Source organism: Kogia breviceps, chromosome 10, assembly GCF_026419965.1.
Source record: "Kogia breviceps isolate mKogBre1 chromosome 10, mKogBre1 haplotype 1, whole genome shotgun sequence".
In the NCBI taxonomy this organism is placed as follows: Eukaryota; Metazoa; Chordata; class Mammalia; order Artiodactyla; family Physeteridae; genus Kogia; species Kogia breviceps.
Window position 1 is genome coordinate 41,768,462 of NC_081319.1, and position 18,823 is coordinate 41,787,284.

Here is an 18,823-nt window from a genome sequence, read left to right on the forward strand (position 1 = left end):
GAAGGGCATTATGCTGTACCCAACTGCAAGAAACCCAGATAATGCTCTTTGCAGGCACAAGTGGCATGAGAAGAAACCCATAAAGCTGGACGTGGCAGATTCTGATTAGAGGACATGACTGAGGCCTCATCCTGGGTTGCTGGGTGGGCAGTGGGTGATGGAAGATAGTAAGAGAGACCCTGATCAAGTGTGGGCTAGTTGGAGATATATACATATCTATGCTTTCTGCATTATATATATATATATACATATATATATACATACATATATATATATATATATATATATAGCATGCTGAAAGCAAAAGTTGGTTCTTTGAAAAGATGAACAAAGTTGACAAACCTCTAGCAACACTGATTAAAAAGAAAAGATACAAATAACTAAAATCAGGTGAAAGTGTTTATTACTATCAACTTTACAGAAATAAAAAAAAATTATAAGAGAAAACTATGAGCAACGTCCACCAATAAATTAAATAACCTAGATAAAATGAAACAATTTCTAGAAGCACATAAATCACCCAAGACTGACTCAAGAAGAAATAGAAAAATCTGAAAAGATCTTTTAAAAAATAAAGAGATTGAATCAGAAATCAAAAACCTCCCAACAGAAAACATCCAGGACCAGATGGCTTCACTGGTGAGTTCTACCAAACGTTTCAAGAAAAGTTAACATCAATCCTTCTCAAACTCTTCCTAAAAATAGAAGAGGAGGGAACATTTTCTAATTTATACTGTGAAACCAGTATTACTGTGATAGCAAAGCCAGACAGAGACACCACAAGGAAACTGCAAGTCAATATCCCTTATGAATATAAATGCAAAACTCACAACGAAATACTAGCAAACTGAATTCAATAGCACGTTAAAAAGATTGTACTCTGTTGTCAGCTGGGATTTATCCAAAGAATGCAAGCATGGTTCAATAAAAGAAAATCAACCAGTGTAATACACAACATTAACAGAATGAGAGAAAAAAATATGATTATCTCAATTAACACAGCAAAAGCATTTGACAAAATCCAATACCCTTTCATAACAAAAACACTCAAAAAAGTACAAATAATGAGGAAACTTCCTCAACGTGATAAAGGGCATATGTGAAACCTCACAGGTAGTATCATACTCAGTGGTAAAAGACTAAAAGCTTTCTCTCTAAGGTCAAAAACAAGACAAGAATAACCACTTTCACTACTGCTATTCAGCACCATACTGAAAGTTCTAGCCAGAGCAATCAGGCAAGAAAAGGAAATAAAAGTAATCCATATTGGAAAGAAAGAAGTAAAACTATCTCTATTCACATATGACATGATCCTATATACAGAAAACCCTGAAGAATTCACAAAAACCCTGCTAGGGCTAATAAACAAATTTAACAAAGTTGCAGGAAACAAAATCAGTGCACAAAATCAGTTATGTTTTTATACACCAGCAGTGAACAATCCGAAAAGGAAATTAAGAAAACAGTTCTACTTATAATAGCATAAAAAAGAATAAAATACCTAGGAATAAATGTAACTAAGGAGGTGAAAGATTTGTACACCCTAACTACAAAGCACTGTTGAAAGAAATTAAAGAAGGTCTAAATAAATGGAAGGATGGGACATGTCCCTTTATTGGAAGACTTAAATTGTTGAGATGGCAGTATTGCCCAAAGCTATCTAAAGATTTAATGCAATCCCTGTCAAAATTCCAGTGGCATTTTGCAGAAATGGAAAAACTGATCCTCAGACTCATATGAAATTGCAAGGGACGTTGAATAGTCAAAACAATCGAAACAGCGACAGCAACAACAAAGCAACTTTGGAGGACTTCAACTTCCCAATTTCATAACTTACTGCAAAGCTACAGTAATTTATGCCAGTTTATCCTGGCATAAGAATAAACATATAGATCAATGGACTATAATTGAGAGTCTAGAAATAAACTTCTACACCTATTGCCAATTGATTTTCAACAAAGGTGCCAAGACCATGGAATGAAGAAAGAATATTCTCTTCAACAAATGGTGCTGGGACAACTGTATATCCACATGCAAAAGAATGAAGTTGGACCTCTTCTGCTCTTCATTTATAAAAGTTAAATCAAATGAATCAATAATGTAAATATAAGAGCTAAAACAATAAAATTCTTAGAAGAAAATATAGAGGTAAGTCTTTATGACCTTTGATTTTGAATGAAATCTTAGATATGACACCAAAAGCAAGAGTAACAAATGAAAAAAATTGATAACATTGGACTTCATCAAAATTTAAAACATTTGTGTGTCAAAAAGACGTTACCAATAAAGTGAAAAGACAGCCTATGGAAAAATAGAAAATATTTGCAAATCATGTATCTGTTAAGGATCTAGCGTCCAGAAAATATAAAAAGTGCCTACATCTCAACAACGAAGAGGCAAACAACCCAGTTTAAAAGTGGACAAAGCACTTGAAGACACATTTCTCCAAAGATATACAAATGCTCAACAAACACATGAAAAGGTACTCAATATCATTAGTTATGAAGGAAATGCAAATCAAAACTACACTGAGGTGTAGTTCCCTGCTGGCGCAGTAGTTGAGAATCTGCCTGCTAATGCAGGGGACACGGGTTTGAGCCGTGGTCTGGGAAAGTCCCACATGCCACGGAGCAGCTGGGCCCGTGAGCCACAACTACTGAGCCTGCGCGTCTGGAGCTTGTGCCCTGAAACAAGAGAGGCCGTGACAGTGAGAGGCCCGCACACTGTGATGAAGAGTGGCCCCCGCTTGCCGCAACTAGAGAAAGCCCTCGCGCAGAAACGAAGACCCAACACAGCCAAAAATAAATAAATAAATACATAAAAATTAAAAAAAAAACACAACAAACTACACTGAGATACCACTTTACACCTACTAAGATGGCTATAATTTTTTTTAAAGGAAATAATATGTGTTGGTGAGTATGTGGAGAAATTGGAACTCAATGTTACTGTTGTGAATGTGTAATGATACATATCAGATTTGGAAAGCAGTTTGACAATTCCTAAAAAAAATCCTAAACATAGAACTATCATATGACCCTGTGATTCCAGTCCTAGATATATACCCCACCCCGCAAATGAAAACATAATCAAATGCTAGTACATGAATGTTCATAGCAGCACTATTCACAATAACCAAAAGATGGAAACAACCCAAATGTTCATCAAAGGATGGACAGATAAATAAATTGTGGCTTATCCATATAATTATCCATAAAAGGAATGAAATACTGATACATGTTACAATGTAGATGGACCTCACTAGCATCATGCTAAGTGAAGGAAACCAGACATAGCAAGTCCCATGTTGTGTGACTTCATTTATATGGAATGTCCAGGATAAGTAAATCCATAGAGACAGAAAACAAATTGGTGGTGGCTGGGCCTGGGGGAGAGGAGAATTAGGAGTAACAACCTAATGGGCACAGGGTTTTATTTGGTGGTGTTGAAAATGTTTTGGAAGTAGATAAAAGTGGTGATTTCACAACAGAGTGAATGTGCATCTCCCCTCTTTTTCCCCAATTTATAGGTTTGTTGTTATTTGTATGGCATTGTAGTCATCATATTTATACTTTTGTACCTTTTAGTTTTTCCACTAAGCAAGCCAAAAGATTTTCCGTGTTGTAAATCCTTCATAAACATAATTTCAATGGCTGCATACTGGTCAAATGATAAAATGATTCATGTATTTATTCATGTAACAAGTAGTCAGAATCTATACTGTTATTATTCATTGTCCAGCCTAGACTGGACAATGTATTTAAAAAAGTGAATAAAACATACTCAGCCTTGGCCCTCAAGAACTTTTGTATTCAAATGTGGTAGAGAGATGTTAAACAAATTAAAACACGTATAAATATGTAACTATAAATTCTAATAAGTGCATGGTCAAAAAAGGGCAGGGTCCTATGAAATCTAATTTATATTGTAGAGTCAGGGTAGATTTCTTTGAAAAGTAATATTTTAACTGATACCTAAAATATGAAGGACAAATGGGAGTTGACTAGACAAAGACATTTAATAATGATGTTGGTGATGATGGTGATGATGATAGTAATATTGGTGATGGTGGTGATGGTAATGGCAGACATTTATTAAATGCTTCTAGGCACTGTTATAGTGCTTTATATATACTGGCCACATTTAATCCTTGTAACAACCCTATGAGGTCAATACTATTATTATACCCAATTTTCAACTGAGAAATTGAGGAACTAAGAATCTCCCTAAATCAATTCAGCACTGGGACTCAAGCCCAGGTAGTCTGTCTCTTTCCCCCACTCTCAACCACCACATAGAGAATTCAAGCAGAGGGAGCCATATTGGTAAAGGCGAGAAAGTAGAAAAGAGCTAGTTAAAAAAATTACATGTGTGTTCTTATTTTTTAAATGGACTTTTAAATATACAGAAATATTCAAAAAATGATAGAAAGGTTGTGTACTTACTGCCCAAATTTAACAAATCTTATTTTGCCATATTCAGTCTGCTTTTTAAAAAGTAAAAATTTAGAGCTACAACTGAAATTACTTTATCTTCCCGTAGTCCCCATTTATCTTTCTCTCTCTTTCCCTTCCCAGTGTCAACACTGTTCTGAATTAGGTGATTATTATTCTCGTGCATAATTTATTTATTTTTACTATATAGGTAGTATTGTTTTATACATTTTGAAATTTAAAAATGATATACTGCTTCTATTGTCTGCAGCTTACTTTATGATTTTAAGATTTATCTCACTGGTATAACTGTCTCTTTCGGGCACATTGCCAAAAGCAGGTTTCACGAGATCAAAGAATATGTTCACTTTAAATTTTCATGCGTAATAGAGAAACTCAGTATTCAGACCGTGGTTGGAATGATCTTAGTGCAGAAGGTTTTCATCTGGTGAAATAAAACACCAATTACTTCATGAAATATTCCATTGCATGAATAAACCACAATTTAAAAAAATCTCCTGCTGTTGGGTATATTAACTGATTTCAGTTTTTCACTATTCAAGCAATGCAACAATGAGCCCTCTTTGGATATTTAGCAGAATTCTCTAGGCAACATGCCCAGGAATGGAATTGTTGGGCCAGCTCAGTACCAGGTGTTATCAGACTTAAATGTACTTGTCAGTCTGATGAGCCATAGTGTTTCACTGTGGTTATTATTTGCATTTCCCAGATTATTAGTAAAGTTTGTTGGAGATGTTTACAAATTCTGGATACTAATCTTTTTGTTTTTTATTATCAGTGGCAAATATATTCTTACAGTTTGTGGTTTTAATTTTATTCATGGTGTCTTTCGATGGACAGAGGTTTTTATTGTAATGCAACTTATTAAAATATTTCTTGGTGAGTAGTGTTTTTTGGTATCTTGTCAGAAAAATCCTTTTCTACCTTAAAGTCATAAAGCTTATCTTTGAAAAGCATTAAATTTTTGCTTTTCACATTTAGGTAATATGATTCACCTGAAATTTATTTTATTTTATTTTACTTTAGTTTACTTTTACTTCACGTAACTTTACGCCGCACAGCATGTGGGATCTTAGTTCCTCAGACCAGGGATCGAACCTGCACCCCCTGTGCTGGCAGCACAGAGTTTTAACCACTGGACTGCCAGGAAAGTCCCTGAAATTTATTTTTGTATATAGTGTGCACTAAGGATCTAATATTTTCCTGTATGCTAATCAGTTAACTGTCATTAATGAATAGTCCATTTCCCCTGATTTTTAAAAACAGTTTTATTGAGATATAATTCACAAACCATAAAATCTACCCATTTAAAGTGTAAATTTAATTTTTTTAGTATATTCACAGTTGTGCAACCATCACCATAAGCTAATTTTAAAATATTTTCATCACTCCCAAAAGAAGCCCTGTACCCATTATCAGTCACTCTCCATTAGCTTTCCCACTCCCTGTCCCTCTGCCATGCCCAGAACTAGGCAAACTTCTGTTTCTATAAATTTGTCTCTTCTGGACATTTCATATGAATGGAATCATACAATATGTGGTTTTTCATGACTGGCTTCTTTCACATAACTTAATGTTTTCAAGCTTCATCCATGTTGTAGTATGTATCAGTACTTCATACCTTTTGTGGCTGAATAGTATTGTATAGATAAACCACATTTTATTTATCCACTCATTAGTTGACATATTTGGGTTGTTTTCACTTTTTGGCTATTATGAATAAAGCTGTTATGATCATTTGTATACAAGTTTTTGTGTGGACATATGTTTTCATTTCCCTTGCATATATACCTAGGAGTTGGATGGCTAGCTCATAGAGCAACTCTGTGTTTAAGTTTTTGAGAAGCTGCCAAACTGTTTTCAAAGCTGCCGCTGTACATGTTACATTCCTACCAGCGATGTATTAGAGTTTCAATTTCTCTACATCCTTGCTGACAATAGTTATCTGTGTTTTTGATTATAACCACACGGAAGTGTGAATTGGTATCACATTGTGGTTGTGATTTGCATTTCCCCAATAGATAATGATGTTGAGCATCTTTTCATGTGCTTATTGGCCATTTTTATATCTTCTTTGGAAGAATATTCATATCCTTGGCTTACTTTTTGGTTGGGTTATTTATGTTTTCAGTATTGAGTTGTAAGCATTCTTTGTGTATTCTGGATACAAGTCTCTTATTAGATATATTTTGTGCTAATATTTTCTCCCATTCTGTGGGTTGTTTTTTCACTTTCTTGATGGTATCATTTGCAGCACAAAGGTTCTTTCAATATTGATGAAGTCCAATTCATCTGTTTTTTCTTTTGTTCTTGGTGCTTTTGGTGTCATATCTAAGAAGCCATTGCCTAACCCAAGGTCATGAAGATTTACTCTGTTTTCTTCTAGGAGTTTTATGTGTTACATTTAGTTTGGGTTAATTTTTGCATATAGTATGAGATAAGCATTCAAATATATTTGTTTTTTGAGGGGAGATTTGTAAACTGTCACATTGCTGGCACAGCCCTGGGTAACAGAGCATCAGTAGTCTCACTGGACCCACAGCCCAGTTGGCTGCAGGTTGGGGCTCAGATTCATTCTTTTGCATGTGGCTACTCAATTATCCCAGCAGCATTTGTTGCAAAGACTATTCTTTCCCCCACTGAATGATCTTGCCACCCTTGTTGAAAATCAATTGACCATAAATAAAAAGTTTTATTTCTAGACTCTCAATTCCATTCCATAGATCTATATGTCTATTCTTATACCAGTAACTCACTGTCTTGATTACTGTAGCTTTGTAATAAGTTTTGAAATCAGCAAGTATGAATCTTCCAACTTTGTTTATTCTTTTCAAGATTGTTTTGGCCATTCTGGGTCCCTTGCATTGCCATATCGATTTTATGATCAGTGTATCAGTTTCTGCAAAAACCAGCTGGAATTTAATAGGGATTGAGTTGAATCTGTAGATCGGTTTGGGGAATATTGCCATCTTAACAATATCGAGGCTTATTATTACCTCTGTTTTTGCTACCCCACCATCTCTAGTACAGAACTGCTATCCTCAAGGTCAGTTGGTGGTCTAAAATGACCCCAGCTATCTTGCCCACATTCAGACAGCAGAAAAGAGCAAGTGAGGAAGAGAAAAATAGGAATTCATCGCTTTGCTTTTAAAGTTAATTTGCAGAAGTTCTTCGCAACAGTTCTGTTCACTTCTCATTGGCCCAAACTCAGTGATACTTAGTAGCAAGGGAAGCTGAGAAAAGTCATCTTTTGACTGGCTATAATTGCCCTGTGCAGGATTTTGTTACTCAGTAGGATAGGGTACTATGAAAGAAGAGCTATTAGAAGGCAACCAATAGTCTCTATTAGAGTCAGACATTTGGATGTATTTCTACCTCCTCCCACATCCTTCTATCAGGCGTGGTAGAACCCTGTTCTCTGACTTAAGAGACTCTTACAACAGAGAATCCTCTGACTTTAAGCTTTGAGCATTGGGTGTGTTAATTACCATTTGATTTCTTTACAAACTGTGGAATTTTGACTTGTAGTCTCATTTTGAATAAAAGAACATTTGGTCTTCTTCCTCCTTTTATGCTTCTCTCTCCCTATCCAGCTATTTTGTGGTTGTCTTTGTCTAGTCCCCCAAGCCAGAACCAGGCTTCATGCATTGGTTCAGAGTGCTTGCCCTGAGAGGATATTGTGGCTATAACAGCAGGTGACGTGGTTCGTGCCCAGTTTCCAAGTGACATCTGGGTCCTCTTGCCTCCGTAGGCCTGCCGCTCTGTATAAGCTGTGCACCTGGGAAAGGGCGGCAACAGCTGCCAGCCTTCATTCAGGAGTTGTAGAAACTCATCCTGCCTTTGATTTTAAGACTCAGCCTGGCTCCAATCTCCATCTCAAGCATGCATTTTTTTTAGTATCTATTACCCATCAGATGCCATACTCCTGGCTGCTATCACCCACTTTTGGACCTGGGCTCATGGTTTAGCTCTACTCACTGCAATGGTTTTCTGCTCCACTTCTGGTTCCAAGATGCTTGTTTTAGAACTGGGATTTGTCATATATATTTTTTTCTTTTTTTTTTTTAACCACTGCCATATCTTCACAATAGAAACAGCAAAACCAGAGATGAAGTTACTAAGCCATAGATAAAAAATCAGTGTTTTCAAGGAACTGAAAGAAGGCCAGTGTGGCCAGAGCAGTCAGTCTGGTAGAATGTGTGTGAATGTTTGTGGGGTTAGAAGCAACCAGACTGTTTAATGCTTTGTTAAGGAGTTTAAGTATAATACAAGATAGTAAAGGCTTTTGGATCAGGAGCGTATAGAAGGGAAGCAAGAAACTACATTTTCCAGAATCCCTCTCCTTGTATGGACTTTACATGGCTTCCCTTCTCTGTATGGTTAGAGGTCTCCAGTGAGAAGAATTTACTTACGGTTTGGAAGGCAGAAGGGAGGAAAGGCCATTATTCTCAGAAGTTTGTGGTAGTCAGATACAAGGGTTATTCAGACTTCTCTCTCATTTCTTGCTTTACTGTCAAGCACTTCTACTGTTCATGAAATATTATCATAGGGCCTCAGTTTATTACCTGGGGCTCTAGGGATTGTGGGGGCTTTTCATTATATTTTACTGTCTTTTCCTCTAGACTCATTAACTTGGCCAATATTTAGCTGGCTTCAGGTAGATGAGCATTGCAGTGTGTAATGATTAGCCCTTAGAATTTTTCAGTAAGTTGTCCTTAATGTTTGTTAATGAATTTGCACTGACCTTTATTATTTATTCTTTAGATCCCTATGAGGGGAAACTGATGGTTCACTTGAAATATATACAAATACGACTAGAAACAGAACATATGCGTTCATGCATCAAATGCTGACTGAGCACCAGAAGTGTTTTGGGTACTGTGCTGATGAAACACAAAGATGCATAAAGCATAATAAAGTGTCTGCCCTTAAGCGAATGACGATGTGGCAAGATGGAGAAAATTTAATACAAGGCAACATAAGATAATGGCCACCAGTGTAGACTTCTGTGTTTTGGAGACCTCAGAGGAAAAAGAACCTCCCGCTGGGGGTTTCCACGAAAGACTTCCTAAAAGGAAGGTCATTTGAGATGAGCTCTGAAGAATTTAAATCTGGGGAGATGGTGAGGGAGAACATTTCAAGTAGAGGAGATGGCATAAACAAAGTTAGAAAGAGTGACAAAGTATGTGGTGAAGACATGTCACTGGAGATAAAGCTAAAATGTTAGGTTGACTCATGGAAGTCATGGAAAACCTTCAATGATAAGTTCAGGAGTTTTAGGCCTTACATGAATTGATTGGTGCTCTGACAAGGTAAATCTGCTGGAAGTGGGCAGCATGGATTGAGGCCAAAGAAACCTACTGGTTGGTGAGCTAGGAGGCCATTATAAGAGTTACCTGGTGTGAGGTAACTGGACAGAAGGCAATGGAAGGGAAAGGAGGGATGGATGTAGATGAGAAGCTAAAGGGAAAATGCATGGGATTGTGTGTACGTTACTGATTAGGACTGGCAGTGAAGATATTAGACTCAGAACTTTGGTTCTTATTCATTTGCTGCATCAGAGGCTTCTCAGCCTCAGTTCCTTCTCTGAGGTGGGAGGGATGGATGTTTTTAAGAAAAGCCCTTTCAGTTCAAACACACCTTTAGTCAAGAAATTGCCCAACTCTTCTGTTCAGGTTGTTTGAATTCTCAACTGTAATGGTGCAGAGACTTATTTTTCTCAGAGCTGTTTCCCATTGACTATTTTTTCCCCTTTTTTGATGGAGTAGTCAGGGAGGAGGGGGAAGCTTCTGGACCTTCTTTGTAAGAAAATTCAATTTCCATTCCTCTTTTTTTCTAAGTAGAATTTTACCTTCCTCTTTTTGTTTCTTGCTCCTTCTCTGAAATGTTTCAGTTCCCTCTCTTGTATTTTTAGACAAACTTACCATCTTTCAATAAATGTGGCCGGGGTTGTTTATGCATAGCTTGTTAGGGGCCAGGACCCCAGAGGGAGACCCCTTCTGGCCCTTCTGGAATAGACATGGAGTGGTCCCCCAATTCCTTCTTCATTCTTCAAGGCTTCTGGTTTTAGGTGCTGGGTTTGTTGTTGTTGTCTGTTTGTTTGTTTAGCTTACAATCAAGGCTGGAGTCTTCTTGGGAAGTCATTCATGGAAATAAAGGCAAAGCCATTTCATTTAGTGATGCTTAGTCAACTTTAAGACTTTTGCCTCTCCTACTATGTTGATTCATTTTTCATTCTTTCTTTTGCAATCTGTTTAATACCTATGGAAAATTAGAAGTATATGCAGCCCACTCAACCCTTTATACTCACCAGATACTTCTCACCCCTTCTCTTTCTTTTCTGATCTCAGCATTGTTGCCCATTGGGTTAATAAAGCGGTCTCCTACTTAGCAAACTTTTGAAGTTCTTTAACCCCAAGAATAGATTAAGGGCAGTGGCGCAGTGGATAAGAATCTGCCTGACAATGAAGGGGACACAGGTTCGAGCCCTGGTCTGGGAAGATCCCACATGCAACGGAGCAACTAAGCCCGTGTGCCACAACTACTGAGCCTGCACTCTACAGCCCGCGAGCCACAACTGCTGGGTCTGTGTGCCGCAACTACTGAAGCCTGCGCACCTAGAGACGGTGCTTCGCAACAAGAGAAGCCACTGCAATGAGAAGCCCGCGCACCACAACAAAGAGTAGCCTGCGCTCGCCGCAACTAGAGAAAGCCTGCACGCAGCAACGAAGACCCTACACAGCTAAAAAAAAAACTCTTTCAGACCATGAAAGACCAAAATCTTTCCCTCCAGGATCAGGGGTGAGACAAGGATGCCTGTTTTCACCACTTCTATTCAACATGTAGTGGAAGACCTATCCAGGGAAATTAGACAAGGAAAAGAAATAAAAGCATCAAAACTGGAAAGAAAGAAGTAAAATTGTCTCTGTTTGCAGATGACATGATCTCATATGTGGAAAATCCCAAAGATTCTACAAAAAATCTGTTGGAACTAATAAATGAATTCAGCAAAGATGCAGGATACAAAATCAATACGTGAAAATCAGTTACATTTCTACACGCTAATAATGAGGAAAACAGAAAGGAAATTAAGAAAATAATTCCATTTAAAATAGCATCAGAAAGAATAAAATACTTAGGAGTGAACTTAACCAAGGAGGTGAAAAACTTGTACACTGAAAGTACAAAACACTGCTGAAAGAAATTAAAGAAGACAAAAATAAATGAAAGATTCTGTATTCATGGATTGGATGACTTAATTTTGTTAATATGTCAGTATTTACTAAAATGATCTGCAGATTCAATGCAATCCTCATAAAAACCCCAGCAACATTTTTTTTTTTGCAGAAAAAGAAAAATCCATCCTAAAATTCATATGGACTTTCAGAAGATCCTAAATAGTCAAATAATCTTAAAAGAGAACAAAATTAAAGGTCTCACATTTCCTGATTTCAAACTTATATAAAGCTACAGTAATCAAAACAGTGGTTCTGGCATAAAGACAAATAAATGGGATAAAATAGAGAGATCAAAAATAAACCCTCACGGGCTTCCCTGGTGGCACAGTGGTTGAGAATCCGCCTGCCGATTCTGGGGACACGGGTTCGTGCCCCAGTCTGGGAAGATCCCACATGTCGCGGAGCGGCTGGGCCCGTGAGCCATGGCCGCTGAGCCTGCGTGTCCGGAGCCTGTGCTTCGCAACGAGAGAGGCCACAACAGTGAGAGGCCCGCGGACCGCAAAAAAAAAAAAACAAATAAATAAAAATAAACCCTCACATATGTGGTCAAATGATTTTTGACAAGGGCTCTGAGATCATTCAATAGGGAAAGGGACACTATTTTCAGCATGGTGTTGGGAAAACTGGATATCCAAATGCAAAAGAATTAAATTGGACCCTTATGTTACCCCATATACAAAGATTAACTCAAAATGGATCAAAGACCCAAATGTAAGAGCTAAAACTGTAAAAATCTTAGAGGAAAACATTAAGGGGAAAGCCTCATGACATTGGATTTGGCAGTGACTTCTTGGATCTGACACCAAAGAAACAGGCGACAAAAGTAAAAATAAGTTAGACTCCATCAAAATTAAAAACATCTGTTCATCAAAGGTACTATCAACAGAATGAAAAAGCACCCCCCACTGAATGGAAAACAATGTGTAAATCATATATCTGATAAGGGATTAATATCTAAAATATATAAAGAACTCCTACAGCTGAACAATGAAAAAGCAAACAACCCAATTCAAAAATGGGCAAAGGGCTTGAATAGCTTAAAAGTCCAAAGAAGAAAATGGCCAATAAGCACGTGAAAAGCTGTTCCACATTACTAATCATTAGGGAAATATAAATCAAAATCACAATGAGATTACACTCCACACCCATTAGGATGGTATTATCAAAAAGCCAGAAAATAACAGGTGTTGATGAAGTTTGGGGAAATTGGAACCCTTGTGCATAGCTTGTGGGAATGTAAAATGCTGTAGTAGCCACTGTGGAAAACAGTTTTGGCAGTGCCTCAAAAAATTAAATATAGAATTACCATATGATCCAGCGGTTCCACTTCTAGGTATATTCTCAAAAGAATTGAAAGCAGGACTTTCCCTAAACATATGTTTGTACACCCATCTTTATAGTAGCATTATTCTCAATAGCCAAAGGTAGAAGCAACCCAAGTGTTTGTCAAGAGATGAATAGATGAACAAAATGTGATATATAAATTCCATAGAAGGAAATTCTGACACAAGCTTCAGTAAGGATGAACCTTGAAGGCATTATGTTAAGTGAAACAAGCCAGTCACAAATGAATAAATACTCTATGATTCCACTTGTATGAGGTACTAGAATAGTCAAATTCATAGAGCCAGAAAGCAGAATAGTGGTTTCCAGGGGCTGGGAGGAGGAGGAAATGGGGAGTTAATGTTTAATGGGTGCAGAGTTTCAGCTGAGTAAGATAAAAATGTTCTGAAGATGGATCGTGGCGGTGATGGTTGCACAACAATGTGGATGTACTTCATAACACTGAACTGTATACTTAAAAATGGTAAAGTTTACATTATGTGTATTTTACCACAATTTAAAAAAATCAGACTAAATTTCACCACATCATGCGCTTGTAGCGCTGAGAATGATCTTTCTGGTTATGTGGTACAAACCGCCCACGTTACAGATGAAGAGACTGAGGCCTTGGGAAATGGCATGACTCAGTGGAGGCTGCATAGCAACAAGCAGCAGAACCAAGTCATGACAGTTGTCTTTCTGTCACTCTGCATAAGGCTTCTCTAACTAGCCTTCTTGCACTCGACTCTCGTGCCCTCAGCCCCACCCCCATCTTACCACACATCCTCTGCAAAACGTCCAGACTCCTCATTTGAGACTCAAGTTCAGATCTGCATTCCCAATTAAAATCTCCATACTGTCCTCCTGCACCCCTTTATGTGGTTAAGACCAACTTCTCTAGTGTGGCATAGCTGATTTCTGAAATCTGGCCCTCTGCCTAACCATCCTCTCCTCCTGATGCCACCCTGCACAAGCTCCAGCCACACTAAATTCACTCTAGTTCCCCGAAGGTGTTACGAAGCTTCACACCGTGTCTCCTGCCTGCGTATCTTTCTTCCTCTCATCTACCTACAAAACATTTCAGCTGTTCTCTCCTCCAGCCAGCCTCCTGGATGTCCTGTCCAGGATCAGCCCACCCATGTTGATGTCAACACTCTCCTGAGTACCGCAGCTCCCACCTCATGCTGTCATTGCCTTCACACCCTGCTTGGCTGGGCCATGAGTGTCCAGAAGACAGGGGTCGTGTCTCTGATCTTGTTAACAAGTGTTTCTCAGTCATGGCTGTGCATCAGCTTTACAAAAATACGTTGCTCAGGCCTCTTCCTAGACCTGCTGAAACAGGTTCCAGCAGCAAAGCGCTTGGCACATTTAAAGGACAGTCCAGCTTCAGGGATTGGTAGGTCTATATAGGAAAATTCTGAGAGATAGGCCAGCAAATAAAGAAGGTTGGCACACTGAGAGCATCTGGTCCAAGGGAGTGACACTTGAAATACATATTCTGAGGTTAGTCTGGTGCAGTAGGCAGTGTGAATTGGGAGGACGAGAGGCTGTGGGCAGAGGCTTGAGCAACAATCTGAAGTGTTGTTTCACATTTGTATTTGTGGTGCCTGCTACAAAATCGATGCTCAATGAATGAATGAGTGAATGAATGAACTAGAGTCATGATGGCAGGAATGGAGCAGAAAACTGTCCTGGATGTATCTCAGCTGCAGAGAGTGAGCTCAAGGGTCAGTACAAAATTTCCTTCAGCATCTTTTAGAATTTTGACTATTTTTCTTTTTTTAAACATCTAAGATAGCATCCATTAGGCTATGGCTCAATGGTGCTCTGACAGGAATGGAACAACATGTACACTACCCCCCCACCCACCCACCGCCTCCCGCTGTCTTCAAGTGTAAATAGTGGTTGTAGCTGAGCTCAGCAGATTTCTGCCCCACTTCCCCTGCTTCTCTGAGTCAACCACAGGGAGGGAAGAGTCATGCCTTTTTCTGGACACACATAGGTTTTGTTTAGGTCAGAGAGGAGTTGGAGTTCAAGGTTAGGGTTGTTAAAACCAGTGTTTCTCAGTCTTTCATTGGCACACAAGTCTTCTGGAGATCTTGTTAGAATGCTGCTTCAGGGGTCTGGGGAGGGCCTGAGATATGCATTTTTAACAAGCTCTTGGTTGATGCTGAAGCTGTTTGTCCCCAGACCACTGTTTGAATATCAGGGTTCTGCAGAGTGTTCCAACTGGTGTTTCCAGTGAATGAAAAGATCATTGGTGGGCCAAGAGTTTGAGTTCCTTGACTACAAGTAGCTTCATCTTGTTTACTCCAATATGCTCAATAGGTATCATGCTCTGTGATGGTTCAACTTGAAAAAGGTTGATAAGCACTGCACAAAAGCGTTAGTTCTCCAGTTTGGGTTGGTATTAGAATCACCTGGGGAACTTAGTAAAACTACAAAGGCCTAGGCCCTATGGTACATCAAAGAACCTGGGCCTCTAGGTGATTCTGATACACACCAATTTGAGAACCACCTCACTAATAGATAACTTTAGATGCCCCAGGCGTTGAGCTCTAGGCTGCAGGAAAATAGCAAAGCAACTGATCCACTGTCAGAAACAGGGAGGCTCATTCCCCACCTCCCCAGCTTTATTGAGGTGTAATTGATAAATAAAATTTAGGGAGGCTCTTGTTGTTCATTCATGCACACGTGCATTCAAGTCATTCAGCAAACTCATACTGAATGCTTACTCTGTTTTGAATACAGGGAGCAGGGGGGACCAAGATAAGTCAGACACGGATTTCTCTCTCAGGAAGTTCACAGTTCAGTGAGGGAGACAGGTGCTCAACAGATCATAAGAATACTGTTATCCGTACTTGGAGCTTATACTCTGGAAGAAATAGGATGAGACATGCATGTTTATAATTCACCACACCTTGAGGGAACAGTTCTTCTGGGTCAGTTGCTAAGGTTACAGAATGAATAGGACAGAGTCTTGCCACCCCCCCACCCCCTTCCAGAAACTCCTAGGCTAGTGGCAAAAAAAGGAATCCAGAAAGGTTAATGTGTTGGGGTTCTTTGGAGTCCTGGACAATAACTTGGAGAAGACAAGGACTCTTCTGACTCATGGATTTTTAGAAACAATACCCAGTGGGTCACCATGGAAATAGGATGGGTTCTCATTCAGAGAAGCTAGCTCTCACAAACATTTTAAAATGCCTAGTTGATAATATTTTCTCCAGCTCCATCCCAGTTATGCTCCATCAACGATCGTAATCCACATCCCACAGGGAACTGGAAGAGGGGAGGGTTTTGATGTTTAATCTTACCAGGGTTTCACTTTTTGACATTCCATGGCCTACCACACCACCAGTGTTGTCCCCAACCACTCCATCTCCAATGCTTGATATTTCAAATGCATATAGGTCCTAAGTCCTAAATTATACAGACTTTACATACTAGGGAAAGGGAGGTGTGCATCTTGCTTTTTTTCATTAGAAGCCTGCAACTTGCATCAAGCAGAAATGAGTCACTTCCTCTGGCCTTCCTCTGCTTTGGTGTTAAGGTCCAGAACTACAAGGCCAAAGTCAAGACTGTGAGAAGTTCTTCTGGTAGGACCTGGTGTCTTCAGCTGTAATCACTCTTGTGTTGAGCCCAGGAGAAATGTCACGCACCTGAAATAGAATGTGTTTGCATCTCAGCCTTTGAATTGTTTCACCAAATATAATCAAATGAAAAGAGGAAATTATCATCTCCAGCCTTAGGAGTGAGGAGCCAGTGTATAGTTTGCATTCAATAAAGCATTACCATCAAAAATTGGAATAGTTGTCGTTTTCAAAAAAAGAATGAAATTACTGCATTTGTGTGTACCAGTGACACTATTTCACATACTCCGTCTTTTCACATGTGTAATTTTCCCTTGGCCCCATCTGTACAAAACCCACAAGAATTTCCTCTCTCTTCTCTTGTACAAAAATCCCTTTCTCCTCTTGCTTTTTCTCTAAAATAATTTGTGGATGTACTCAATGTCTTATCTGTGTAGTGATGGGTCAGCAAGTGCTAAGGACCATGGGAAGTGCTTTGAGGAGACAAATGTTGAGGCTTCTGTCCTCAAGAAGGATGCCTTCTGATGAAAAAGGCAGGACATAACAGACCTGGAAGGGCAGCCAACAATGCTGAATTGCTTGTATTTGTAGGACAGTGTGAAGTCTTAATTTATGCATGGGGTAGCTTGTATCTCATTTATGTTCATGGAGGATATGGACCTGTTGTTTTCTTACACTGTCTTTGTATGATTTTGGTGTCAGGGTAATGCTAGTCTCATAAAATGAGTTGGGAAGTATTTTTCCGTTTCAATTTTTTTTCCAATTTTAAATAAGAGTTTGTTAGAAATGGTATTGTTTCTTCTTTAAATGTCTAGTAGAATTGAAGCCATCTGGAGTTTTCTTTATGGGTTTTTTTTTTAACCTACAATTTAAATTTCTCTAATAGCTCTTGGGCTATTCAGTTTATCTGTTTCTTTTGGGGGTGATCTTGTTTGTGTCTTTCAAGTAATTTGTTTTATTTTAACTGCCTAATTTATTTGTATAAAATTGTTCATAATATTCCCTTAGTATCTTTAGGATCTGTAGTGATGTTATCTTCCTCACTTTTGGTAATTTGTGTCTTCTTCCTTTTTTTGACTTTTTGACAGTTTCGTTAGATTTTATTAATTTTATTGATCTCCAAGAACTAGCTTTTCATTGATTTTTCTCTATTTTTTTAGTTGGTTGTTTTCTGTTGTATTGATTTATGCTCTTATTTTTATTATTTTCTTATGTTTACTTTGGTTGTAAACTCCTTTTGGTTGTCCTCCTTTTTCTAGTTTTTTAAAGCATAGGCTGAGGTCATTGATTTGTGACTTTTTTTCTTTTTTAATATTGGAGTTTAGGGCTATCAACTTCCCTCTAAGCATTGTTAGCTTCATCCCACAAATAGATTGCAATGTAGAGCAAAGCAAAATCTAAATAAAAGCAAAAAAACATTATTGAAAATCCTTAGAAAGACTACAAAGAAAAACTGTTTTTCCTGTACTCTGCTCATAACACTTCAACTAAAGGAAAACCCTGTTTCCTCCCCCCACAGAATACTTCTGACACCAAATAATGTGGGAGTTTTCCCCGCATCAACCAATCATCAATATATATATATTCCATCATATCGCAATATTGTGGAAGACAAACGTAGGAGACTGACGACTTGTTGGTAAGTACAGCACAGCCATTCAGGACCCGTGAGAATGGTGTGATTGGGGTGCTGCTGGGTGCTGAGATGCAGCCCAGCCTCTGCTCTAACTGAATATGTCAAATGTGGCTCCTTAGAAGGAATACCCTTTTCTAATTTTTCTGAAGGTTCTGTGTAGCTGCTCCGCCAGTGTTTCCCTTCACTGTTGGCACAGGTCAGTGGTTTGTTTGTTTGTCTTAGGTTGGCTTAAGATGAAGTATTTGTCTTGCTTTGAGGAGCCATGTGGGGTCAAATAAAGAGATATCCCTATGTGGAGGTGCTCTTATCATATGAGGCTAAATGATAATCTTTGGCCTGTAAAATGTAGTGACTATTTACTTCTGCTCTGTTGCCTGTATTTTTTAACTTGGTTTATTGTGTCCAGCTGTCATTTATTGCTGTGATTTTGTGTTTTATTTAGTAAGGGCTTCCCTATCCCAAAGGAATAAAAATATTCTCCTATATTTTCTTCTAGTCCGTATGGAGGTTTTTTGTTTTGTTTTGTTTTTTTGCATTTATATATTTAATCCATCTGGAGTCTATTTTTTACATATAGTATGA

The 18,823-nt window shown here is 38.4% G+C and overlaps 1 protein-coding gene across 1 annotated transcript in view; it reads left to right on the plus strand.

Annotated features, from left to right (window-relative positions):
* The window catches only part of CCR1 (C-C motif chemokine receptor 1), a 174,139-nt gene that overhangs the window by 54,424 nt on the left and 100,892 nt on the right, over positions 1 to 18,823 (plus strand). Inside the window, exon 2 of the mRNA XM_067044507.1 lies at positions 18,125 to 18,244. The gene's annotated coding sequence lies outside the window, so the exon portion shown is untranslated. The remainder of the gene's footprint in view (positions 1 to 18,124; positions 18,245 to 18,823) is intronic.